Source organism: Lactuca saligna, chromosome 9 (assembly GCF_052625555.1).
Source record: "Lactuca saligna cultivar CGN05327 chromosome 9, ASM5262555v1, whole genome shotgun sequence".
In the NCBI taxonomy this organism is placed as follows: Eukaryota; Viridiplantae; Streptophyta; class Magnoliopsida; order Asterales; family Asteraceae; genus Lactuca; species Lactuca saligna.
Genome location: NC_136425.1, coordinates 132891544 through 132907370, shown reverse-complemented (window position 1 = coordinate 132907370; position 15827 = coordinate 132891544).

The following is a 15827-nucleotide window of genomic DNA, read 5'->3' as shown; positions in this document are numbered from 1 at the left end:
AAATAATGAACAAAAAGCCTCTAAACACTCTCACAAGGGCTCACAGACGTATGGGGGCTCTTAGGGTTCAAGGTGGCTGCAAATGAGGGCCATAAGGTCCTTTAAATAGGGCTTAGGAGCGGGAAATTAGGGTTTCATTAAACAGCGCGGACTCGCCGAGTCCATCCCTTGGACTCGCCGAGTCCGGACGCGAACCCCCACCCAAAACCGCGACCCGACTCGGCGAGTTCGACCTCCAACTCGCCGAGTCCCCTCACAGAATGTCCAAAAATATATGAAATGAAGATACCTGGGGATCCGGTCTGTTACAATTTGAGCCCAATTTGTCTATCCACATCATTCAAAACTTCCGCAAACTCCCAAAAAAATATGCTTACATACTCAAGAATTCTCCCGCATCTTTCAAATTTAAAGCTCAATTCTTCCAAGCCTTCAAGCAATTGACAAGTCCACCCCATGAATCACATTCATAGCCATCAAGCACAAAATCTCCAATTCCCTTCAAGCCCAATTGCCTCCCAAGAGTGCCGCCCCACTAGTTTCCAAGAAAATCTGCAATAATGCTCAAGAAACTAGAAAGTACCCTGAAATGGTCATAAAAATAACAAAAAGGGAAAATATGCATGGAAGCTAACTAAAATGCGAATGAAATGTACTAAAATAAACTATAAAAAGAAGTAAATAAAATGAAGCTATCAAGGGCCGACCAGTCATGGACTGATTGCCAATGTTTGTATGCTTGTATGTATATTATGGTATATGGTATTTTCAGGAACTTACTAAAATTTGGCTTATAGTTGTCGATTAAACTTTTCAGGTACTTCAGGTGATCTTGGGAAGGCGAAGGCCTGGCTATGCACATGTTGACAATTTTCGTATTTGTGATTTTGTATTTATAAACATACCCTGATTTTTGGGATGTAACATGTGACACCCCAAACCGAACGGCGGAAACGTTTGGGAGCGGAGGACGTCATGTACAGCATCACAACAGTTGAATAATAGTAATCAAAGCAACAACAACCATTGTATTAATAGAATAAAGTTTACATGGTTTTCGAATCATATATGACTAACTCCAAAAGTAAATAATAAGTAAAGACTCGAAGCTACTATGCTCCATCTTCTTGAACCCTGAGTGTGTACCTGTCTACTAGTGCCCTGAGAATACAAGTAGGTTTTGAAAGAGTATCAACATTAAGCTGGTGAGTTCGTAAGCATTTTGTTTTAGAAAATTGTTATGTGTTCTTTCGGAAAGTGCATTGTGTTTCTCGAGAAAACCTTATATTTTCTTATGTAATGAATGCTAAGTAAAAACAAATGATTCTTACTAGTTCCTATTGCGATTACTTAGTGTATACAAATCATATACAATCCAGATCGGACAAAAAATCGATTGTGTGGTTCTGCCTCAAGCCCACAACCAAACAAGGAACAGGAAATGAGGCGGAGTCACACATCCTACTGCATGTCGGATCTTCAAGTATATAACTCTGAAGTATTCATTAGATACTTACATATTTAACTGTATTAGTCCTTTGATATCTGTTGTTATTGTTCCTCAAGAAAATCCAATATTTTCTTATGAAATGCAACATTAAACCCATCCCTTCTATAACTACTTAGTTCATACTAGTTATGTATAAACCAATATCGAACAAACAATTAATTGTCTGGATCTCCCCTAAACCCACAACCAAACAATGAATATGGAATGAGGCGGAAACCACACATTCCACAGCCAATCGGATATTCTTCATATGTAACTCAGTTGTATAGACTAAGGATTTATAGAAATAATAATGAATATTCGTTTATTGAATAATAATCCCATTGTTTGTAAAGTACTGATGTTTATCTTGGAAAATCCTATATTTTCCCTAAGTGTAAGTTATAGAATTATTTGTTCCAAATCAAAGAGTACAAGTATCTACAATACTTATGTTGTTTAAGCATTGTTCAGTTTGAAAACCCTGGCTACCACCAGTAACGTATAGTAGTTTTATTACATAAATAAAACAAGTTGAATACGTATTGTTTTGTATACTGAAAGTGTTGTTAATACCCTCCTGTGATCACTTAGTACATACGAGGTATAGAAATCAAGATCGAATTTATGGTCGATTGCGTGGTTCTACCCTAAACCCACAACCAAACAAGGAACAGGGAATGAGGTGGAAGTCACACATCCCACTGCATGTTAGAGGTTAATTTCGTATCACCCTAATGTATATACTAAGTAATCCCTTAGTTATTAACCCTGATGACTGATTGTTAAGTACATTATTATGTGAATGAGTCGTTTTTTACCTTGTGAGTTCTTATAACCATACTATGGACGATAAACATTACTACGTACTTCGGACGTTGTGAACTGAATGACGTTTGTCACCCTTGGTTGACTGTAGCTAATAGTCATGGTGCGGCATTGTCACTCCTATATAGATCTATTCACAAACTCATGCTCTCCCTCCAGAAGACTCTGGTTACAAGGGGTAGACTTCCCAGAAGACGTGTCTCAGATTCTAGTTCTCTCAACGAATCCATGAATAATATTATGAAAACCCCTTTTGTTATTAATATGAATCCTTATAAAAATAATACCTCTTATTTCAAAGTTCATAAGTTTGTTTCCTTGTTTTAAAACTATACTTGTAATGTTTGTATCTCAACATGTTTTGGAAAACTGATTTCAAGTCTAGTAATAACAATGTTTATCATGTTTAGTAGTTCTACGTTCAATACATGCCAATGATAGGAAAATATAATAAACCAAATTATATTTTTAAACACAAGATTTCTTATGCTTTTACTTGTATTCCCCCCCCCCCCCCCCTTAAAACATTAAAAAGCTCAAAAATTATAGGGGTATGAACTCACCTGATTGTGAATGACAAAGATAGGATGTTTGGCATGCTAAGTGAAGTCTCGAGCACAATACGGTCCTATTAAGCACATATTAACATGTATAGGCCTAAAATTAGTGTCTAAAACCACTAACAAGTATAGGAAACACCCTTAGGATGTAGGAAACACTTACAATGAAGTGTTAGAACCAAGAATGAGGGATAAAAAGGAGTTCACGGCCAAACCACCATGGGTTCACGACCCATGAACACATGAAGGGTTTACGGCCCAAGATGTGTTTATGGCCCATGAACACATGAAGGGTTTACGGCCCATTCATGAACATTTGAAGGGTTTACGTCCCATCTATGAAGGGTTCACGGTCGTGAAATCTTCAAGATCATAAAGATGGTGATGAAAGTGATGAATCAATGGAAGCTATTTACATGAATAAGATGAATAACAAGTGAAAAGGGATGAATCAATTACGTTTGTGGGGTGAACAAAGAGTTTTTTTTTTTTTGGATGAGTCTTAGGAGAGTCTTGAGGAGTTTTCGGCCAAAGAGGGAAGAAATGAGGAAAAATGAAGGAAACATATATATATATATATATATATATATATATATATATATATATATATATATATATATATATATATATAGAGAGAGAGAGGGGGGGGGGGGGTTCATGGCCCAACATGGGTTCACGGCCGTGAACACCCTTTGAAGAGTTTTCTAGTTCGATTGCATTCCTCTAATCCCAAGCTAACACTTCTCAACATCCAACTCTTAAGTGTACTAGGCTTAGAGATTCTCAAACTGACTCTGAGCACAATAAAGCGATAACATAAATGAGTCTGACTTTCATTGATCGAGATGACTTATAGGTAGAGATTTCGGGTTGTCACATAAACTTTTGGAACAAATGAATTTATGAAATTACCTTATGAAAATGACTTCTTTATTTAAATTACAAATCAAAAGTTTCTATCTTAAAAATTATGATGTTACAAGTCGGGAGTTGTTGATATGTTATGGTCGAGTTTGGGTCCATTTCACCAGGGAAACAAGAAGATACTGATAGACAAGACTTATAAGTCCAAATAATCTATATATTTCGGTGTGAGAAAAATGTATTGAGACTTGCACAAGGATTATTATGGCCCTGCATGAAGCAAAATGTTACCAATTATGTAGAGAAATGCTTGACATGTCAGAAGGTTAAGGGTGAGCACTAGAGGTCGCATGATAAGCTACAACCTTTGGAGATTCTCGTATGGAAGTAGAAACATATCACAATGGACCTAATTACCAAGATTTCGAAGACATCGTGAGGCATCGATGTGATATGGGTCATTGTGGATCGATTGACCAAGAGTTCTCACTTTTTACCTATTTAGTAGAGCTCCTCTACATAGAAGTTGGCATATATTTATGTGAAAAAAAAATGTTTTTTTTATGCATGGGGTTCCAGTTTCTATTGTCTTTGACAAGGGTATATTGTTTACATATTGGTTTTAAGAGAAGTTTCAAGAGGAATTGGGTACACAAATACGATTTTGTACAACTTTCCACAAATTGACAGATGGTCAAAATAAGTATATGATCTAGACGCTTAAGGATATTGTTTGATCTTGTTCCATAAACTTTGGTGGAAGTTGGGATAAATATCTCCCACTAGTTGCATTTCATATAACAAAAGTTATTATTCAAGTATTGGAATTCCGTTATTCGAGGTTTTGTATGGTAGGAAGTGTAAGAAGTCCATTTCTTGGGGTGAGGTTGGTCATCAGGTACTAGGGGGCATAAGCATAGTGCTTATGATGAATGAGATAATTTAGATGGTACGAGAGCGGCTGGTTACCACACAGAGTCGAAAGAAAAGCTACGCCGAAAAGAAGGCGATCGTATTTGGAGTTTCAGGAAGGAAATTATGTTTTATTGAAGGTTTCACCATATGAATATGTTATCCGGTTTCGTAGGAGGTTAAAATTAGGGCCACTATACATAGTTCCTTACAAGATTATTGCACGAGTAAAGAAAGTGGCATATCATTTAGAGCTAACAGGTGAGTTGAGTTTAATCCATAACACTTTCTATGTGTCTCGGTTTCAGAAGTCTTTGGTGGATGAGACAACAGTGGTTCCGGTGGAGGACATACAAATCGACAAGCAGCTTAATTATGTTGAGAAACTGATCACCATTATCGAGAGAAAGACAAAGACTCTATATAACAAAGCGATTTGGCTGGTAAAGGTTTAGTGGCAACATTGAAACAGTTCTGAGTAGAAATGGGAGCCATATGCGGAGATACAGGTACATGACCCTGAGTTATTTGTCAGTAGTGATTTTGAGGACAAAGTCTGATTCAAGTGCGGGAGAGTTGTAACATCCAGATTTTTGATATTTTATTTTTATTTTTATTAAATTGAATTATTGGTATTCTGTGTATGAAGTGAAGGACTTAAATGGTTCAATTGAAATTTGTATGTTAAACTTTTAAATTTTTGGTAGAAATCGTCATTGAGGACGAAGTCTGATTCAAGCGGGGGAGAGTAGTAACATCCTAATTTCTAGTATGTTATTTTTATTTTTATTAAATTGCATTATTGGTATTCTATTTATGAAGTGAGGTACTTAAATGGTTCAATTTAAATTTGTATGTTAAATTTTTAAATTTTGGGGTATAAATCATCATTATAAGAAAGTTGGTTGAGCTAAAAGCTTAAATGGCTAATGGTGGATAGGTTTGATTATCTCTTTTCTCTTGTTGAGGCCCTAATTAATCCTTATTCACATTGAAAACCTAAAAGCGCAAAAAATCATAAACTTTGTGTTAGTGTATTGGTGTTTGTATTGAGGCCGAGAGAAAGAGAGAGATAGAGAGAGAGAGAGAGAGAGAAAGAGGCGACAAGAAATACATAAGGGCAAGTTAAAGAAATAAGGCTAACGGAGGGTGGTCGACAAAGAGAATGAGAGGTTGTTGGTGGTGCAGAGAGAGAGAGAGAGAGAGAGAGAGAGAGAGAGAGAAAGAAAGAGAGAGACAGAGAGAGAGAGAGAGAGAAAGAGAGAGAGAGAGAGAGAGAGAGAGAGAGGCAACGGGAAAAACATAGGGATGAGCTAAAGAAAGGAGGCTAACAGAGGGTGATCGATAGTGAGAATGAGAGGTTGGTGGTGGTGTTAACTTTTTATTCAAGTAAGTTTTAATTTTGTCTTTCTTCTCATTCTTTGGTGCGTGTTTACCCTAGAACTACCTTCAGTACCACTGTGGCTGCCATAGTCGTTGAACATGGCCACCACTGTTCACATCGCAATGGTGGTAGTGGGTAGTGCTTTTTCAAGTTTTTCAAGGTTGTGAATCACGGAGAAACCTTAACCCTAGTTGTGTTTTTCCTTTAGACATTGTACTTTCTTTTCTCATTTAGACATCGTACTTTGAGTTGTGGTTTACACCACCAAATGACTATTTTGTCACAACACCTCATAGTCATTGTTAAGACCTCATCTTCCAGCTATGGGGTCATTTTCCTAAGGAATTAATCAGTTAAGATGTCAAATTAACCCAAAATACAAAGCTATGATTTCATGTAATAATTCCTAGTTTTTGTAATATTTTGCAAACACTATCACTAATTTGTGGAAGGCCGGATTTAGGTGAGGTAAATGCCTAAAGTTTATAAAGTGAGTCTAGTAACTCCATGATTTTATCCTAAACTTGAAATTGGTTAACTAGGGTGAAAAGTGCAAGTTTCACCGAATGGTCCGGTTTTAGCTGCTATGATACATTGTTTTGTAAAATTTATAATAAATGGTAGAGGAATCGTATGGACTTGTGCAATTAGTCACTGGAAAGTTAAGAGTATAAAATACTAGAATACTAGTTGGGATATCAGTTTTGATAAGTTTAACTAGGTGAAAATGGTCTTCAATAGACTGTTGTTTTGGGTTGATTTATGAGAAATTAACCCAAATGATATATAATTGTGTTAAGGACCTTAGACTTGGTATTGACCGACTTTTGACGATATTATAGGAAGGTTGTGAGGTAGCCTGATTGCATTAGTTTCCCAAAGTTTTCCTTAAGGTTCACATTGTGGATTAGGGATGTCAACAGGACCAAAAGGGGGCGGAAATAGTTGCCCGCCCCCACCCCCGAAATCATTTGTTGCCCCCACCCCCGGTCCCACACCCGGATCCCTCGTTTACACTGCCCCCGATCCCACCCCCGCTTACCTCCATTGCCCCCGTTCACCTGGTTTATAGGCTTAAATTGGATTTTTTGCTAAAAAAACTGTTATGTTTTATGCTAAAAAGACTATTTTTAATAACTTTAAAAGCTTAAATCCTAAATTTTTTGCAACTAAAAAATTAAAAATCCAACATTATATATATATATATATATATATATATATATATATATATATATATATATATATATACAACCGGGGCCCCTACGGGAGTACGGGATGGAAACACCTACTCCCGACCCCGATCCCAAAAATAAACGGGGTTAAATCCTGCCCCCACCCTCATTCCCGCTCCCGAATTTTTTAGAAAATAGTCCCGTATGGTATCGGGATCCCACAGGAATGGGGTCCCACAGGGTTTTTGACATCCCTATTGTGGATTCATGTAAGTTTCCCACTACATTGTATTTATGTTGTGCATCCTTTCCCTTAGGTCGTGTGTGCTTGTAGGATGTATGTGGGTAGTATTAGGCTATACTATGTGTCTAGTAGTTGTACGGTATCTGCTCAATGTACCTAGAGATATACATACATTATCCCTTTAACGTACCGAGGGATACGATATTCACTCAACATACTGATGAATACACATAGGAGAGCTCAACGTACTGAGCAGGGGGTCGAGCTTTTAGTCTATGTGTCCCAAATTAGTATATGTTTGTTTCTATTATGTTCTTAGACTTGCATGTGTGGTTATTTGATTATATGTTATTTGTATACATATGATAGGGGTAGAGCATGTGTAATGTTATGCTATATATGTGTTGAAATTCACTAAGCTTCATGCTTACCCTTCCCTTAAAAACTAATGATTCATGATTGTCATGCACCAAGGATAACAAAGTTTGATCGTACATAACGACTTGATTTCGTTTGACGGAATTTTACTATATATACTGGATTATGCTTCCATGTGATTTCTGGGAATTTATAATTTAGTAATGGGCTTTTTAACTTATGTTGATCTTGGGGTTGGGTATGAAACTTTTTTATAATAAAATTTATGGTTTGGTTTTAATATATATTGTTTTTAAAAGTTTAAATTTATTGCAAAATTGTAACGTCCCAAAAATTAAGACCAAAAATTTTGATTTTTATATCAATAAAACTGTTATCCATAACAATATCATAAAACCATAGTGAAATAAGAGTATATCAAATAACATCCAAGTACAATCAGAGTCATATAAAATGCAGAATATCGTAGTGTGTGAACTGCAATCATCCCGAGCTCTTCCCCCTTCGAACCAAAAGTACTTGAAACATAAACTGAGAACCGTAAGCACAAAACTTAGTGAGTTCCCCAAAATACCACATATCACACATATCAAACATATAACGGGCCCCACCTAACATCGATCCCCACTCGGAACAAATCTGTTAGCCATCAGGCCCTACCTACCATCGGGCCCTGTCCAGTATACATACAAACACAAACACATGCAAAAATTACAAAAATAAATAGCATACAATATAATCATCAGGCCCTACCCAGTATACATATAAACACATATCATACATGAAAGAGTCACGCAGACAACTAGCATCCTAATCATAATAAACTATGGGGTGACATTGGTGCCTTCGACCCACCAAACATGGTGCGGAAACTCACCTTAAGCTGTTGAATCACTCAAATAAAATCTCAGTATGCTGATCCAGAAAATCCCCACAAGCTAACACCCTCAAATAATATCTAATTAATAATTCGACCTCAACCTATAATCAAGCATCTAAATTACTTGTCCAACATCCAAGGTAAAAGACCATTTAGCCTTTTCTTTCTTGGCCCAAAACCAAGGCCCAATCTATTTGCTTAAAAGACTCAAAATCCTAAATGGCACCCAAGGCCCAATATGGCCCAACTTCCTAATTGGGCCCAAAAATCATCATGGACGTAATTCCAAGAAAGCCCATAGTCTATCCATGACCCAAAGTCAGAAGTCCAATGGCCTAACAAGGCCCAAACACTAAAAACCCAAAATATGGCCCAAACCCATGAAAGTCAACCCAAAAGTCTAACAGTTGAGTACACTGGGTGTACTCAGGCTTACGCTTAGCATACACCTTTTAGGGCCAGTAGGCGCAACGTACCAACTGGGTACGCCTCGCGTACTCCACTAATTCAACACACTAAGCACTTAAATAGTTAAGCCATCATGCCAAACTTTCAAACTGGTCCTAAGTTGTTACTTAACACATAAAGTTGGCAACTTTACTCACATACATGTCTTAATAAGACCCGAAACTCAAAGCGAACCATAACAAGGAGCCTAACAAATACATGGACCACAATATATCATAAAGATTGCATTTTTGTGGACAATGGACCTTAAATGTGCTAAGATCTAACATCCATGACTTCTGGAGTAGACCATAGTCTCAAATATGGCTTAAAAGACCCAAAAATGCACAAATAACACCCTAAGTTGGATCTAGCATAAAGAACCATCAAGATGAGAGATTTTTGCCTCAAATGACTTGCTAAGATGGAGATGACTTTGGATGTACAAGCTCAAGCCATACAAAGCAACCTCCAAGTGTTTTTCTTCTTCTACTTCACCAAAACTCACTTTTAAGCTCAAATCTGACAAAAGACAATTAGGGTTTCGATCTCAGGTATAGAGTGATGGAGGCTATTCAATAGAAGGTCCAAGGGTATGTTAAGTTGTTTAAATATGGCAAAAACCCTAAGAAATAGGGTATGCCCCCTGCATTACTTATGTCATTCGTACTCCCACGAACGCACCGTATACGTGGGTGAACCCGCGATCCATCGATGAGCTAGTACACTAACCGTACTCATATAGTACGCCCCGCATACTAGCTAGGGACTTAAATGATCAAAATTTCTACATTAAGGGTTAAAAAGGAAGCATACCAAATCTTGAATGTTACAGTTCTTCCCCACTTGAATAAGACTTTGTCCTCAAAGTCCACTGCCCCAAATAACTCTGGGTAGTGCTCCCTCATCTCATCCTCCAGCTCCCACATCCATTTTGAACCCTTGTGGTGCTGCCACTAAACTTTCACCAACTCAACAACCTTGTTCCTCAAGGTTTTCGTCTTTCTATCAAGAATCGCCACCAGTCTCTTGATATAATTTAGGTGATCATCCACTTGAATATCCTCCAATGGAACCATCGCGGAATCATCAACTAAAAATTTTCACAACTAAGAGACATGAAATGTGTTATGGATCTGACTAATCTCCTCAACAAGATCCAAGCGATAAGAAACCCGGCCCACCTGGGCCAAAACCATGAAAGGACCGATGTACCTGGGGCCCAACTTGCCCCTCTTCCTAAATTGGATGACACCTTTCTAAGTTGACACTTTCAGGAGAACCATATCCCCAACCTAGAACTCTAGGTTTGATCGATGCTTGTAGGCATACCTATTATGCTAACTCTGAGCTATATGGAGTCTACCCCAAACCTACTGAATCAACTCGGTAGTCTTGAGTACCACTTCGGTACTCTCCATAACTCACTAACCGACCTCACCCCAACATATCGGGGTCCTTTAATTCCTCCCATCGAGCATCTCAAAAGGAGGTCGATCAATGTTGACATGATAACTGTTATTATACAAAAATTCTGCTAACGGAAGATACATATCCCAACTCCCACCGAAATCCAATACACACGCCTGAAGAATATCCTTTAAGGTCTAGATAGTCTGCTCACTTTGCCGTCACTCTGCGAGTGGAAGGCCATGCTGATATGCAGATGAGTACCCAACTCCTCGTGGAACATCTTCCAAAATCTAAAAGTAAGATGGATATACCTATCTGAAACCATAGAAACTGAGACCCCATGTCGTGCCACAACCTCCCTGATGTATATGTCGGCCAACTTCTTAGCAAAGATACTCTCCTAAATTAGAATAAAATGCGCGCTCTTGGTCAATCGATCCATGATTACCAAAATCAAATCCACTCTATGTGCAATCTGAGGCAACTTCATAATGAAATCTATGGTGATCTCCTCCCATTTCCAAACAAGAATGTCTAACAATTGCATCTTTTCGTGAGGCTGCTAATGCCCGACCTTGAATTTCCTACAAGTCAAGCACCTATCCACATACCAAGCTACATCCCGCTTCATATAAGGCCACCAATAATCAGGACGAAGATCTCTATACATCTTCATCGCCTCGGATGAATAGAGAATCTCGATTTGTGTGCCTCCTCCATCAGAACCTGGTGTGCACCACCCTAATAAGGAACCCACACCCTCCAATGGAGAGTTAATAATCCCCAGTTATCATAATTGAAGGAAGCCACTTGGCCCATTATGCGCTCACTCTTTCGGTGCAATTTCTTCATAGCGTTAACCTGATCCTCTCGAATATTCTCCAAGAGTATAGTAATCACTTTCATCCTTATACAAATATCCCTGATCGAAGCTGTAACCACCTTGAAGCTGAGGGCATTGGCCACCATGTTAGCCTTCCCCGGATGGTAAAGGATCTCACAATCATAATCCTTCACCACATCCAACCACCGACGTTGCCTAATGTGTTCAGATTCGGTTGATCCATCAAATACCTCAGGCTATTTTGATCCGTGTAAATAGTACAACGGACCCCATAGAGGTAATGTCGCCACATCTTGAGGGTGAAAACCATAGCCCCCAGCTCTAAATCATGTATACGATAATTCACCTCATGAGGCTTCATCTGCCTCGAAGTGTACACAATCATGCGACCTCTCTGTATCAACACTACACCCAAACTTGTGATCAACGAATTGCAATAAACCACGAAACCCTTAACACCCTTTGGTAGGGTCAAAATTGGCACCTCACACAATCTTTGTCTAAGGTTCTCAAAAAGTTGGCTACTGCTCAAGCCCCCAACGAAAAGTGACAGTATTCTTCGTTAACCAAGTCAAAGGAACAACTATCTTGGATAAATCCTTAATTAACCTCCGATGGTAACTTGCCAACCCAAGGAAACTCTGAATATCAGATGGAGACCTCAGAACCTCCCACCTCATCACGACCTCGACCTTGGCTAGATCAACCAGAATATCGTTCTAGTTGACAAGGTGCCCTAGAAACAGCACCTCACACAACCAGAACTCACACTTAAAGAACTTCGCATAAATTTTCTCCTTCCTCAGTGTCTCAAGTACCTCCCTCAAGTGCTCCTCATACAGCTCTTGGATATTGGAATAGACCAGGATGTCATCAATGAATACAATCACAAACCGATATAGCATCGGCATGTATATATAGTTCATGAGGTCCATGAATGCGGTTGGAGCATTGGTGATCCCAAAGGGCATCACCACGAAACCTTAATGACCATAACGAGTTTGGAAGACCATCTTCTGCACATCCTACCCTCTGACCCTCATCTGATGATAACCTAAACATAGATGAATCTTGGAAAACCAACATGCACCCTGAACCTGGTCAAACAAATCATCAATCCTCGAAAGTGGATAATGGTTCTTCACCGTTCGCTTATTCAACTCCCAGTAGTGAATACACATCTGATGTGACCCATCATTCTTCTTTACAAACAGAATCGGTGTTCCCCACAGTGAACTTCTCAGTCGAATGAACCCCTTGTCTAACTGCTCCTGCAGCTGTGTAAACAACTCCTGCATCTTTAGAGGAGCTAACCGATACATTTCTTTGGCTATTGGAGCCGCACCTGGAACTAAGTCAATCCTAAACTCCACCTGCCTCTCCGGAGGCAACCCAAGCAAGTCCTCCTGGAACACATCCAGGCACTGCCGTACAACTGACACATCATCCATAGTCGTCTTACCTTTATCCCAGGTATCCATAACATCGACAACATATCCAGAACAACCTTGATGAAGATAGCATCTGGCCCTAGCCACTGAACATAGAATCAGTCCATGCTAATCTCTATCTCCCTGAACCACCAACTTTCCCCCACTTGGGGTCCGAATACGCACTAGCTACTGGTCACAATCAATCACCACCCCCATTGGGGCTTAACTAGTCCAACCCGACAATAACCTTGTTCTCGCGCAAAGGGATGGGAACAATTCAATCGAATACTGCTCGTTGAACATCTCAAGAACACAACCCCGATGAACCCTCGATACCCGAACAGATCGATAATTTGTAATCTCAACCTCTAAGGGACAATCCAGTTCCTCCGAAGCTCCAATAAACCTCTTGCTAAGCACAAGCGATGCAAAAGACCGGGTAGCCCCCGAATCAAACAATATTAATGTAGAGATATTGTTGACGAGGAACATTCCTAAAATTAAAACACACAAATATAAGCAGAAAAATCAATGTAAATAAAGATATACGGAGAAGATACATACTCGTCACCACATCAGGTGTTGCACGAGCCTCCTCGGCTATCAGTTGAAAAGCCTTGCTCCTCGCAATAGGTGCATCCGCCTTTCCCTGGCGGCCATTAGTAATTTGTAGAGTCTATAAAATGGGTGCTACCACTGGTCCTGCTGCTACCTAACTTGGATAATTGGCCTTTTTATGGACCTCTGATTGCAATGGAAGAAAATCAGATCAGATACTAGGGTGGTGGTGGTAGTAGCAGTACAATCCCTGCTAATATGACTCGTCCAACCACACTTGAAGCAGCAAGAACCACCTACCTACACGTCCCATCGTGTATCATGTCGCACTTTCCATAGCGACTCTATCCCTGTTGACCTCTCGTTCTCAAATCAAAAACCTTAGGCCTCTTGTCCGAACCCTCTAAACTCTGAACCTTATCCAAATTCATCTTCCTCTCCATCTCCAAATCAATCTCTCTATGGCCCTCACTATCATAACATCAAGTGTCTTGTAACTGGATCGACTCAAAAACTGCCAGATATCACTCCTCAACATCTCATGGTATCTCGCCTTCTTTGTCTCCTCATCCGTCACATACTGTGGAACCAGTAGCGCCCTCTCGCAAAACATAGCAGTGATCTCAACCACCGTCTCCGTAGTCTAGTGGAGATCCTGAAACTCTCGCGCTAGCTGCTGGACCTCAATCACAGGCGCGAAATCGACCCAAAATCTCATCACAAAATCCTCCAAAGTCATGGACTCAATCTCCTCGCCTCCCAAGGTATGTCCTACCTCCTCCCACCGCTCTTGGGCTTTGTCTTTCAGAATACAGGAAGCAAGTTTGACCTTTTCACCATTGGGACAAATGTTAATGTGGAAGGCATTAGCAACATCTACTAACCAACGTCTGCTCGCGACCAGGTCCTTCTTCTTGAATAACTATGAGGCTTTACATGCCCAAAACTCACGGAAAGTCAAAGTGCGAGCTCCCATCAATGGCACCATCTCAGACCAAAAAGCACTCAAGCACTCATCCAAAATCTCCAGAATTCCCTCCTTGACCGTACCAAATATCATAAAAGTCTGCTGAAGTATGTTGTGGGTAATCTCAGAAGAAACGAACTCCCGCATCTGATCATCCAACTGTCCCACTCCAGAACCCAAACCTGAACCCTCACCAACACTAGAACCACTAACCAGTATTCCTTAAAGGGTCACCATACTGAAAATAGACCATACAAACCATCGGAACATGCATAAATACATATATCAGGGAGTCTCATACTTTACAAGCTTCCTGGTATCATCGTAACTCTCCTTGACTCGAGTATGGATCCTCAGCTTCCAGTAATACATGCCCATACTACTTTCCACATATATCCGTACTTTCCTCAAGGATTGCTTTAAATCCTCTAAGTCACTCCTTATCCATACAAACAATCCTCAACAAGACAAGGCTCCCAACACTAAACCTCTTTCTAGGTTTTCCTAGGGTAACCATCACATTACTCCTAGCCATCAACTGCAGAATGAACTCCCATAACATTTTCTAACTAGCTCATGAATACAATGACATATCGTCGACACTAAATAATTCTTCAAATGAAAGGTCTCACACTAAAACGGTTGGACTCAAACAAGAGTTGCGCAATAGAGTTAAAACCTAACCTTATGAAATTATTTAGACTAAAAAATATGCAACTTAGTATATTCACTTGCTAGTTAGTTGAAGTTAATGGAAACTCCTAAAAGCACAAAGCAATCAACATTCGTGCATCGAGTAATCGGAACAAGCATAATCTAACATGCCATCCTATCACCGACTGATCGGTACGAGCATGCAAGTCTACAAGCCCATGCAATAGGCATATAAAGTCATATCTCCTATCATTCTATCATGCAAATCAAGATCAAATCCTTAGCCCTAACTAGCATGCCATTCACATATTCACAAATCAAAGCATATCATAAAACATACATGGGTATTTTGGGAAAACTTACTTGAGCTCGGTCGATTGCATACACCACGCCCTTTTTCTTTTATTAGAAAACCCTTTTACAAAACATTTTTTTTAAAAAAAATCTATTAAACCCTCAGTTTAAGTTCAACACACGTGAGAATATGTTCGAATCCCTCAAACCAAGGCTCTGATACCAACTTGTAATGTCCCAAAAATTAAGACCAAAAATTTTGATTTTCATATTAATAAAACCATTATCCATAACAATATCATAAAACCATAGTGAAATTAGAATATATCAAATAACATCCAAGTACAATCAGAGTCATATAAAATGCGGAACAATGTGGTGTGTGTACTGCAATCATCCTGAGCTTTTACCCTTCGAACATGAAGTACCCGAAACATAAATTGAGAACTATAAGCACAAAGCTTAGTAAGTTCTTCAAAATGCCACATACTATACATATCAAACAT